Below are 12,352 nucleotides of genomic sequence, written 5' to 3' on the forward strand. Positions count from 1 at the left end.
GGTCCTTTCACACGGGGCAGATCAGTGCTAATCCGCCCGTGGATATCCGCTTGCACAGCGGGGATCGCCGGAACGATCTCCGCTGAGCAGGAAGATGACAGGTCCGTCTCTGCACACTGCGCAGGTACGGACCTGTTACAGCACCACTCTCCCCTATGGGAGATCGGGTGACGACGGACACTGCGACGGACACTACGCCCGATCCGATGACGGATAGAAAAATAGCTTTTTCCTCCGTCACACTTTATCGGATCGGAGCGGGTCGGATGTCAGTGGACTTGTCACCGCTGACATCCGACGCTCCATAGACCTCTATTGAGCATCCGTTCAGGTCCGCCTGAAAAACTGACAGGCGGACCTGGACGGATCGTCCACGTGAAAGGGGCCAAAGGCAAATATGTTCACTCAAGTGCAAACTGACTGGGTGGATCTCTAGTTGCTAACGCTCAGGTACTAAGCTAATCAAACAGCTGAGTTTGTTTAAAGGGTACCTCCTGCCTCAAAAACAGCAGGCCAATGAGCATTCATCAGATTGGCCAGATGCCTCTCCATGCTAACAGAGGATGCAAGATCCCCTCTGTAAAGCCCAACTTTTACTGCAGAGGCGGTTGGACTAGCCAGAAGTGGCAGTCTGCCAGTGGATGATTCAATAGCCTTCGCAGAGGCATAGGAACAGCAATATGGGCTCTTTCACACGGGGCGGATCAGTGATGATCCACCCTGTGGATATCCGCTTGCTGGAGCAAGGAAGATGACAGGTCCATCTCTGCACACTGCGCAGGGACGGACCTGTCAGAGCGCCACTCTCCCCTATGGGAGATTGGATGACGAGGGACCGCAGAGTCTGTCGTCACCCGATCCGATGATGGATAGAAAAATTGTTTTTTCCTCTGTCACACTTTTTCGGATCAGATGTCAGCAGGACTTGTCACCGCTGACATCTGACGCTCCATAGACCTCTATGGAGCATCCATTCAGGTCCGCCTGAAAGACTGACAGGCGGATCTGAACGGACCTGTGAAAGAGGCCTTAGGATTTGGAAATGAAGGTTTATACTACCATTAGGGAGTAGAGAACACTATTTGGTTCTCAGAAGACGAGTACGCCTCTGTGGTGCTTGATCCATGAGTGAAATTGGAGTGACCAGTGAGGCAGTACAACCACTATGGAGGCAGCAGGCTGTTCCTCCTCCTATTCTGTGAGGGTAGTCAAGGCCTATGGCTTAACCCACTGACTGCGTATACCTCTAAGTCAAATGGGATTTAAGATGGAATCAGTGATGTCCAGATCAGGGACTAATCCCTTAGGCTAGTCACCTAGGCCCAGAACAAAGAGTGGTGACATGGCCTGAGAAGAGATTAGAAGATCCATAATTGCCTAAGCCCAAGCTTGCTCCTCTCGAGGAGCAGCAAAGTTGCTTTTCACTCAAATGTGCCCTGTAGGTGTTATATTGCAGAAATTGAATGCAAATTTGGGCAGGAGGCTTAGGATCAGTGGGGCCTGTGCAGCACTTGTCTTTGTGATGTTATCTGTCTGCAACAAAACCTTGGAACAACAACGGAAGATTCATGGTGTGCTGGCGAGTTGTACTTCGTGCAGTAAGAAAGTCAATAGAATTTCTTTCCACTCTTCCAATTCCTCAAATTACCACTTTGGTTCTTTAGATATATCAAGGCTTTAACCACTTACAGACCGGACCATTTTGCTGGTCAAAGACCAGAACACTTTTTGCGATTCGGCACTGCGTCGCTTTAACTGACAATTGCACGGTCGTGCGACGTGGCTCCCAAACAAAATTGACGTCCTTTTTTTCCCACAAATAGAGCTTTCTTTTGGTGGTATTTGATCACCTCTGCGGTTTTTATTTTTTGCGCTATAAACAAAAATAGAGCGACAATTTTGAAAAAAAACGCATTATTTTTTGTTATAATAAATATCCCCCAAAAATATATAAAAAAAAACATATTTTTCCCTCAGTTTAGGCCGATACGTATTCTTCCACATATTTTTGGTAAATAAAATCGCAATAAGCGATTATTGAATGGTTTGCGCAAAAGTTATAGCATTTACAAAATAGGGATAGTTTTATAGTTTTTTTATTAATAATTTTTTATTATTTCTTTTTTACTAGTAATGGCGGCGATCAGCGATTTTTATTGTGACTGCGACATTGTGGGGGACCCATCAGACATTTTTGGGACCATTGTCATTTATACAGTAATCACTGCTATATAAATGCAGTGATTCCTGTGTAAATGACACTGGCAGTGAAGGGGTTAACCAGTGGGTGGCAGTGTAGGGGTGTTCCTAGGGGTGTGTTACTAACTGTGGGGGGGTTGGGCTTTCATTTAGTGAACACTGATCTCTGCTCCAATCACATGGAGCAGAGATCAGCGTCACTAGTTGCTAGGCAGAATGGAGAAATGCTGTTTACACGGCATTTCCTCCATTCAGCCGTCCTGTGAGACGATCGTGGGTATGCCCTCGGCGATCGGGTCCCGCGACCGGACTCACGGGGGTCCCGACCAGTGCGGGAGCGCGCCACCAGCGGCGCGCTCCCGATGGCAGGGCGGCATTGAAGATTGGACGTACCTGTACGCCAATATGCCTGCCCGTGCCATTCTGTCGACGTACATCGTCGTGCGCTGGTCGGGAACCGGTTAAGCAAATGTTACCAAATCTTGTTCAACAGGAACCCTTGGCCCATTGTTCTTAGTCGGAAAGCAGATTTAGGCAAGATATGGAACGAAGGATCAAGATCCAAAACAAAAAAGTCATATGGAGTCATTATGAACAATCACTCAAACCATCAGATAAAGCAGCTACAGGTTCTCTAGATCTAGTTGATGTGTACATACGCACTTCGGTACGCCCAAGCTTCTGAGAGTTTCGCCTTTGACCTTTCCACATACTCAAGACTTTTTCCAGAATATTGCTTCCAGGAGTGGCCATCTTGCAGAACCAAGGGCGGCGGTAGGGATGAGCCGAACACCCCTGGTTCGGTTCGCACCAAAACCTGCGAACGGACCGAAAGTTCACACGAATGTTAGAACCCTATTAATTACAATGGACGGGAACGTTCGAAATCTAAAGTGCTAATTATAACGGTCAATATGCATGTTATTGTCCTAAAAGGGTTTGGGGACCCGGGTCCTGCCCCAAGGGACATCTAGCAATGCAAAAAGAAGTTTTAAAAACTGAAGTTTTTATCTGGAGCAGTCATATTAATGATGCATGAAGTGGGAAAAAAAAGTGAAATATTCCTTTAAATATCGTACCTGGGGGGTGTCTAAAGTATGCCTGTGAAGTCGCATGTGTTTCCAATGTTTAGAACAGTCCCTGCACAAAATGACATTTGTAAAGGAAAAAAAAAGCCATTTAAAACTGCTTGCGGCTTTAATGTAATGTCTTGTCCTTGCAATATGGATGAAAATCTTTGAGAAAAATGGCATGGCTACCCCATCAGCCCCCCCTACCCCAGCCCATTACCAGCCCCTTTGGGTCTTGTATGGATATTAAGGGGAACCCCACACCCAATATATGTTCTGTTAATGTTAGGCAGATGCCTATGTTGCACAAATGAACTACACAACACCAGCAACGACAGGGTAGATTCAGGTGCATGCTGTACAGGAGGCACACTACACTGACTGAATATTAGGCAGATGCCTGTGTTGTACAAATGAACTACACAACACCAGCAACGACAGGGTAGATTCAGGTGCATGCTGTACAGGAGGCACACTACACTGACTGAATATTAGGCAGATGCCTGTGTTGCACAAATGAACTACACAACACCAGCAACGAGGGGGGAGGGGTAGATTCAAGTGTATGCTGTGCAGGAGGCACACTACACCCACTGTAACAGCACTAGGTTAGGAAGCAAAGCTGACACTGTCCCTGCCTATCCTGCTCTCCCTGAACACTACACTCACTACAACAGAGCTATCTAAATAAGTAAAGCACAGCTGACACTGTTCCTGCCTATCCTTCTCTCTATGAACGCTGCAACACACTACACAAGGACGCCGCGCTGGCGGCCTTATACTGCCATTTTACTGGCAGGGTGCTGTCGCAGGTCCAGGATTGTGGGTAACTTGAGATTCCCCGTTTCCTAAAGGTTTTCGGAGCCCACCATGAAGGGTGAAGATTGGATTTTTATCTCAGATAACCCTGCTGCGAGGAAAGGTAAGGGAGATTTTCTCAGAAATTTCTCCTTCTATGTATAATGTTGTCATGCCTATGGGTCACCACTGGGGGCTGTATTGAGCACTCACTGACCTGATGCTGCAAACAACGCAGAAGCCTTAATTTCTCCTCTCCTCCGGCCACAACAAATCCTACGGTAAGAAAGGGGGGTCTGGTTCTCCTCCTACGCCCCAATGTTGCTTTTTTCTCCACTACGGGGGATTGATATGCCAAAGCAGTTTCCTTTTAAAAAAATAAAAAAATGGAGACAGACCGTGCCGGCCGCTCAGCGGAGAGTTTACTCTACACCAATTGGCATATATGTGAACCCAGCCTGAGAAATTATTTAATGAAAAAACACTTTCTGGCACCAACATTGCAGCATTCATGTGGTAGTATGCTGCCATGGATTGGTGCCAGGAAAGGAAAATTACAGTCAGTATTTGATTTAAAATTTAAATTTTTTATTTATTTTTTTACCAATAATAACTTTTCATGATCTTTCATCGCTTTTACACCTTGAATGACAATTGTGCGGTCATGCAACACTGTACCCATATGAAATTTAGATAATTTTTTCCCCACAAATAGAGCTTTCTTTTGGTGGTATTTGATCATCTCTGCGTTTTTTTTTTTTTGCACTAACAAAAAAAGTGACAATTTAGAAAAAAACACAATTGTTTTTTACTTTTTGGTATAATAAATATCCTATTAAAAAAAAAAACACCTTTTTCCTCAGTTTAGGCAGATACAGTATGCGTTCTTCTACATATTTTTGGTTAAAAAAAAATCGTAATAAGCATATATTGATTGGTTTGCGCAAAAGTTATAGCGTCTACAAAATAGGGGATAACAATAAAAATGCCATTTTTTTTTTTTACCAGTAATGGTGGCGATCTGCAATTTTTATCGTGACTGCGATATTGCGGCGGACACTTTTAACACTATTTTGGACCATTCACATTTATACTGCAACCAGAGCTATAAAAACGCACCGATTACTGTATAAATGTGACTGGCAGGGAATGGGGTTAACACTAGGGGTTGAGGAAGGGGTTAAATGTGTATCCTAAGGAATGATTTTAACTGTAGGGGGTGGGATTCACAAGGGGAGACCGATCGGTGTTTCTCTGTACTGGGAACACACCATCGGTCTCCTCTCCTCTGACAGGACGTGGATCTGTGTGTTTACACACGCAAATCCACGGTCCTGCTGTGTTCATGGGCAATCGCGGGTGCCCGGCGGATATTGCAGCCACCGGGCACAGGCATCAGGTGCCTAGTGACATGGTGCACGCTCCCCCTAGAGGCTAAAAGTATATATGAGGGCAGCCCGGAGGGACAAAGGGTTCCTGCCGCCATCATATGACTATGCGCAGTAGGGAAGTGGGAATGTGGGCATGTCCTTTGCCAACAAATTTGGTGTTTATAAGGAGTCTCTGTTTTGAATCTCATAAAATTTGAAGGTAAGCATAGCTCCCAACTGTCCCTGATTTTGAGAGACTGCCCCTGATTTGGAACAAAGTCCCTCTGTCCTTCTTTCTTCCTCATTTGTCCCTCATTTTGGCCTGATCTCTATAGTTGAATATAAATTGCAGTTGTTATCTTTCAAAAAGTGTTTCCCAGTGCTTTCATCTATATTCCAAAAGCCAGTATAAGGTAATGGTATTGGTAAAAAAAAAACACTTGTGGCTTTAAAGTGATTGTAAAGTCTCAGTTTTTTTTTAAAATAACAAACTAAAATAGATAAGAACTACAAACTAGTTTGAGGTTATCTGCTGCTATTTCCAATTAAAAAGTATAAATGTGCATGCACATTAGAAGTAAACACTCTCTGAGATACGTTCAGCTCGGCTACTTCTAAATTCTGATTTATTCGTGGGCGGTGTTGATATTTTATACAGAAAGATACGTCATTGCTATGTCCGTCTAATTGGTACATCTTATTGGTTAAAATACAAGAGAAATAGAGAAACTTGATGCTTGAAGTTTGGTTGAAGCTGGTTCACTTATCTCAAATGCATTCTTCTAAGGCGTGGGATGTAGGGTGTAGACGCCATTTTTAACTCCGAACAGAGAGTCAATCTGTATACTACATAATAAGTAAGGAACATGTATACACATAAGCAAATAGACATTTTCTGATTATCATTATGTACATTAGATTCCTTAACAGTCCCCCCTAAAATGGCTATTTTCTTCTGTCCCTCATCTAAAGGTCCTACTCACCTGGCCCATTCTTCTCAGCAACTCTTTTTAAGCTGTATATAGAGTTGGGCAGCAACTAGTTCACTACCCCCCTCGATACAGCTGGAGAAGGGCAATCAGGTGCTAGCTAACCCTATAGGATTGTGAGATTTTGGACAGGGAGTGACTGTAGAGGAGTGAAGGGTTTGTCATTCTCCATCATAAGAGGGTCCTCTTCTTCTTGGTGGAGAAATGTAGGTGTGCTGTTGTCTACAGCCTTGCTCATTAACTTCTTTACGAAAGGTAGAATACAAAATACAATCAGGGCTAAAAGAACCAGGATTATTAGTACCGTTACCCCTATCTGGGCGAGCACCTTCTGCCACTCACTCATCCAGCTAAAATATTGATCCCATGGGTCTGTAATACCGGAGTTCTTCTTCAACTCCAATGAAAAATCTTCTAATTTCTTTATAGCTAAAGTTACTTTACCATTTGGGTCGGTATTATCAGGAATGTAGGTGCAACAGGTTCCCGTTTTTTCTATCATTTTACAGACACCTCCATTCTCAGCTAACACCATGTCTAAGGCTATACGGTTCTGGAATGTCATGTAGGAAGTGGGGGCTAACTGGTCAGCAATTCCCTGGAAGGCATCTTTAGTGTAATTCAGGAATCTTTGTTGGTTATAGTTTATGTAATTGATCCAATCTACATTCCTGTTCACAGTTATTATGGGATTTGAATTCATCAGGGACCCCCCTTGGAACTCCTATAGCATCTATGTACACATGAGGGTCAAAGCTTCCGGACAGAACTGCTCGCTTCCTCCTCTGACTGTGTGCTGGGTCAGTGTATGTATCAGGAGTATCTTCTGCTAGGATATGGAGGGGCATAATGACCTTTGCAAGGGCACATTCACCAGTCCAGATACCCTCTAATCTGGACCTATGTTCCAACCCACTGTCCCTCCCAGAAACCACAATTCTGTCCCCAGTAACTGTCTGTAAAACACACATATATATCCTTACCATCAGGGATGTCACTGTACCAATGGCATTGCCATGAAAGAGTCAAACGGACAAGGTACTATGTCACAGTAATAAAAGGTAAAGGTGGTCACATATGTACAGTGCCTTGCGAAAGTATTCGGCCCCCTTGAACTTTTCAACCTTTTGCCACATTTCAGGCTTCAAACATAAAGATATAAAATTTTAATTTTTTTGTGAAGAATCCCCAACAAGTGGGACACAATTGTGAAGTGGAACGAAATCTATTGGATAATTTAAACTTTTTTAGCAAATAAAAAACTGAAAAGTGGTGCGTGCAAAATTATTCGGCCCCTTTACTCTCAGTGCAGCAAACTCACTCCAGAAGTTCAGCGAGGATCTCTGAATGATCCAATGTTGTCCTAAATGACTGATGGTGATAAATAGAATCCACCTGTGTGTAATCAAGTCTCTGTATAAATGCACCTGCTCTGTGATAGTCTCAGGGTTCTGTTGAAAGCGCAGAGAGCATCATGAAGACCAAGGAACACACCAGACAGGTCCGTAATACTGTTGTGGAGAAGTTTAAAGCCGGATTTGGATACAAAAAGATTTCCCAAGCTTTAAACATCCCAAGGAGCACTGTGCAAGCGATCATTTTGAAATGGAAGGAGTATCAGACCACTGCAAATCTACCAAGACCTGGCCGTCCCTCTAAACTTTCAGCTCAGACAAGGAGAAGACTGACCAGAGATGCAGCCAAGAGGCCCATGATCACTCTGGATGAACTGCAGAGAACTACAGCTGAGGTGGGAGAGTCTGTCCATAGGACAACAATCAGTCGTACACTGCACAAATCTGGCCTTTATGGAAGAGTGGCAAGAAGAAAGCCATTTCTCAAAGATATCCATAAAAAGTCTTGTCTAAAGTTTGCCACAAGCCACCTGGGAGACGCACCAAACATGTGGAAGAAGGTGCTCGGGTCAGATGAAACCAAAATCGAACTTTTTGCCCACAATACAAAACGATATGTTTGGCGTAAAAGCAACACAGCTCATCACCCTCAACACACCATCCCCACTGTCAAACATGGTGGTGGCAGCATCATGGTTTGGGCCTGCTTTTCTTCAGCAGGGACAGGAAAGATGGTTAAAATTGAGGGGAAGATGGATGCAGCCAAATACAGGACCATTCTGGATGAAAACCTGTTGGAGTCTGCAAAAGACCTGAAACTGGGATGGAGATTTATCTTCCAACAAGACAATGATCCCAAACATACAGCAAAATCTACAAAGGAATGGTTCACAAATAAACGTATCCAGGTGTTAGAATGGCCAAGTCAAAGTCCAGACCTGAATCCAATCGAGAATCTGTGGAAAGAGCTGAAAACTGCTGTTCACAAAAGCTCTCCATCCAACCTCACTGAGCTCGAGCTGGTTTGCAAGGAAGAATGGGCAAGAATTTCAGTCTCTCGATGTGCAAAACTGATAGAGACATACCCCAAGCGACTTGCTGTAATCGCAGCAAAAGGTGGCTCTACAAAGTATTAACGCAAGGGGGCCGAATAATTTTGCACGCACCACTTTTCAGTTTTTTATTAGTTAAAAAAGTTTCAAAAATCCAATAGATTTCGTTCCACTTCACAATTGTGTTCCACTTGTTGGTGATTCTTCAAAAAATATAAAAATGTTATATCTTTATGTTTGAAGCCTGAAATGTGGCAAAAGGTTGAAAAGTTCAAGGGGGCCGAATACTTTCGCAAGGCACTGTACCTGAAGAGTTATACCAAAATGTAATTATGTTATCATTTTTTTGTGATGGCCACCTCCTGGGCCTCCCCCCTAGACCAAACAGAAAAAGGATATGCAGCATGGTCATCATGAAGTGGGCGGGATCTTGTCCTCAATGGTTGGAGCTTTCTTGCAGTGGGAAGCGTGTATTCAGGTATTCTTCCCGGCCAATTCGACTGAGGTGGCTGTGGTCAGCAAAACTTGGAATGGACCATCATATATGGGTTCAAGAGAATGTTTTCTCACAAATGTATTTACCAGCTCCCAATCTCCAGGCAGTAGTTGGTGTGTTCCTGTATCTAATTCAGGATCTGGAATGGAAGAAAACCCCTGGACATGCATTTGGGTTAATTCTCGTGATAACGCGGTTACATAATTAGTCAACACATCAGATTGCAACTGTAACTGTTGGGGGAAAGTGACAGCCAAGTCTGGGGGCTGAACCAAACAAAATTTTATAAGGGGATAGGGCATGTTTCCCCCCGGGGTGTGTGTCTGACACTGAACAGGGCAATGGGCAAACTGTCTGGCCGACTCATGTTAGTCTTTTGGGCCATCTTTAACATCCTGTTTTTCTAATGTCCCTTTCATCCTTTCTACCTTCCCGCTACTTTGAGGGTGGTAAGGAGTGTGTAGAGCCAACTGAACCCCCAGTGCTACCCTAATATTTTGTAAGGGTTGCTGTGAAGGCTGGGCCTGATCGCTCTCTATCACCTCTGGGACCTCAAATCTACATACTATCTCACTCAGTAGTTTCTTAGCTGTGGTCCTGGCAGTCATGTCCACCTCCACTAGGGTATATTCGAATCTGTCTCTCCTTAGGCATTTGGGAGTGATCAATTTGTATCCTCTGGAAGGGGGTATAGGGCTTTTGCCAAGTGCTTCTTCTGTGCCTTTTCTGTACATTCTGGGTTACATTTGTTGCAGATAGTGCATGATCTGCAGAAGTTGTTGGTCAATGGAGTAACTTATAAGTTCATAAGAGTCTTTGTCAAGTGGCCAGCTCCATTTGCCCATTGCACCATGGCTGGGTACATACTCCTGGGTAGACAAGGCTTTTTTTTGCACTCGAATAGTCCATCTCTGAAGGTTCCTCCTCTCCGTTTCCATCAAGTCCATTAAGTCCTTGATGGCTGAGCTGTGTTTCACAGGTGTTCCTTCAGCCGTCAGGAACCCTCTGTTCCTCCAGATAACACCAAAATCATGGGCAACGCTGAAAGCATATCTTGAGTCCGTATGAATATTGGCTCTTTTTCCCTCTGCCAATTTACATGCTGTAGTAAGTGCTTGCAGCTCTGCCACCTGTGCAGACATCACCGGCGGTAAGGTTTCAGTTTGGAGAACCGAGTTTTCAGTGGTGACCTGGATCCTGCCAGGGGCGGATCCAGGGGGGGGGCAACGGGTCAATTGCCCCCCCCCGAAAATATTTCACTTCAAGGCTTTCTCCCTCCGCCACCTATTTACGTTTGGCGAGGAATCGTCTAAATGCAGTTGCAGGGACTTTATTTCTGCTTCCCCCACTCCAAGATGGCTTAAGACATAGTCAGTGTGCCCCATCCGTTCATTTAGAGGGGCCCAGGCGGTGGTGTCCTTATGGGGGTAAAGACCATGGTAAAACTGGGGTCGCCGCTACACGCTGTGTAGTATTATTTGCAGAGCAGTGCGGACGTGCCCAGTGTTACTTCCCAGTCAGGCGGAGTGATCTCCACCCGACAGGAGCTCCCTAGTCCCGGCTGGCGTGACGTCATATTTCAGAGGCCGGGAGCGCGAGATTCAAGACAAGATGCTGTCCGACCTGTGAGCCCATCTGCATTGTCTGCAAGTGAGTGATCACTTAACTGCCTTAACTCCTTAACAGTGTGTTAGCTGTGTGAACTGCTGAAGTGGTTAACACTTGGAGGGAAGGGGAGGGGGGAGGGGTGTTAATGCAGTTAGAATGGTAATTGTAATACACAGCATGGAGGGGGGTAATGTACTCACTGATGCATTCATGACCAATGGCAATTAATTAACCCCTTTGTGCTGCATTAGTGGCAGTGGCACCATCATTATTAATTAACCCCTTTTATGCTGCAGCATGATGGGGTTGAAAAAAAACAATGCTACTAATGCAGCACAAAGGGATTAATTAATTGCCATTGGTCACAAATGCGTCAGTCGGTACATTACCCCCCTCCATGCTGTGTATTACAATTACCAATCATCATCATCATCATGAGCCACAGCAATTCATCTTTAGGCCTCATTCACACAAGGGGGCATGCTGCAGACATGCGGGCTGTCTTTAACTGACTTGGGGATGGATAAAGTGTGGGATATACTAAAAGGAATGTCCAATAAAGTTTTGTACATAGCCCTGTGCTGGCATCCCATTTATTTCTAATGTCACACACAGCTTTTGTGTCCCAATATGTCCTGCGTGGGTCTCAGAATGCTTGCCAGGTGCCTTCAGGTACCCACACCAGCATGTCATATTGGGACATAGTGGCTGTGTCCATGCAGCCATGTGTTAGAATACAAATAAATGGGATGCCGGCATGGGGATGCATCTAACACTTTAAAACAGTGTCACTGTTTTAAACAAGGTTATGACTGTATGATATGTTAAATACATATATTTTAATACAAACGTGTTCTATAAGCAACACCTTATTTTCTGGCAGTGCCCCTCCCGAGACTAGGCTCTGGATCCGCCCCTGGATCCTGCAGGGGTATTTCACTCACGGTGGGGAGATGCGTGGTTTCCAGCCACATTAGTTTGATGCAGTCATGGGGTGACAAGTCAAGACTCGACTCCTCCTCCTTTCCCCTCTCGAGAAGTGGAAGAAGGGTGGTAGGTTTCAGTGTTTGACAACGTAATAGAGTAATGCTGTCTAGAAGGTAGGAACACAGGAGTCTCAAGTGTCTGGCAGTGGACGGATGTTTCGGCTGGATCTTGGTTGAGTATGGGAGCAATGTCATGGGAACAAGCAGAACGAGGCAGAGTCCGAGGACCAAGCCCGAAGTTTTGTCAAACAAGGCTTGTGCAGCAAAGACAGCTCGCAGACACGATGGGCCTCCTCTTGCTATCGCATCCAGCCGACAGGAATAATATCCTATAGGGCGTAGGCAGATGCCGTGTGATTGGGTGAGTACACCTGTAGCATATCCCAGATGTTCGGATGCAAAGGGCTTGAACGTTTTGTCGTAGTCTGG

This window comes from Lithobates pipiens, unplaced genomic scaffold (genome assembly GCF_037356315.1).
Source record: "Lithobates pipiens isolate NorthernLeopardFrog02 unplaced genomic scaffold, aLitPip1_a1.2 Scaffold_22, whole genome shotgun sequence".
In the NCBI taxonomy this organism is placed as follows: Eukaryota; Metazoa; Chordata; class Amphibia; order Anura; family Ranidae; genus Lithobates; species Lithobates pipiens.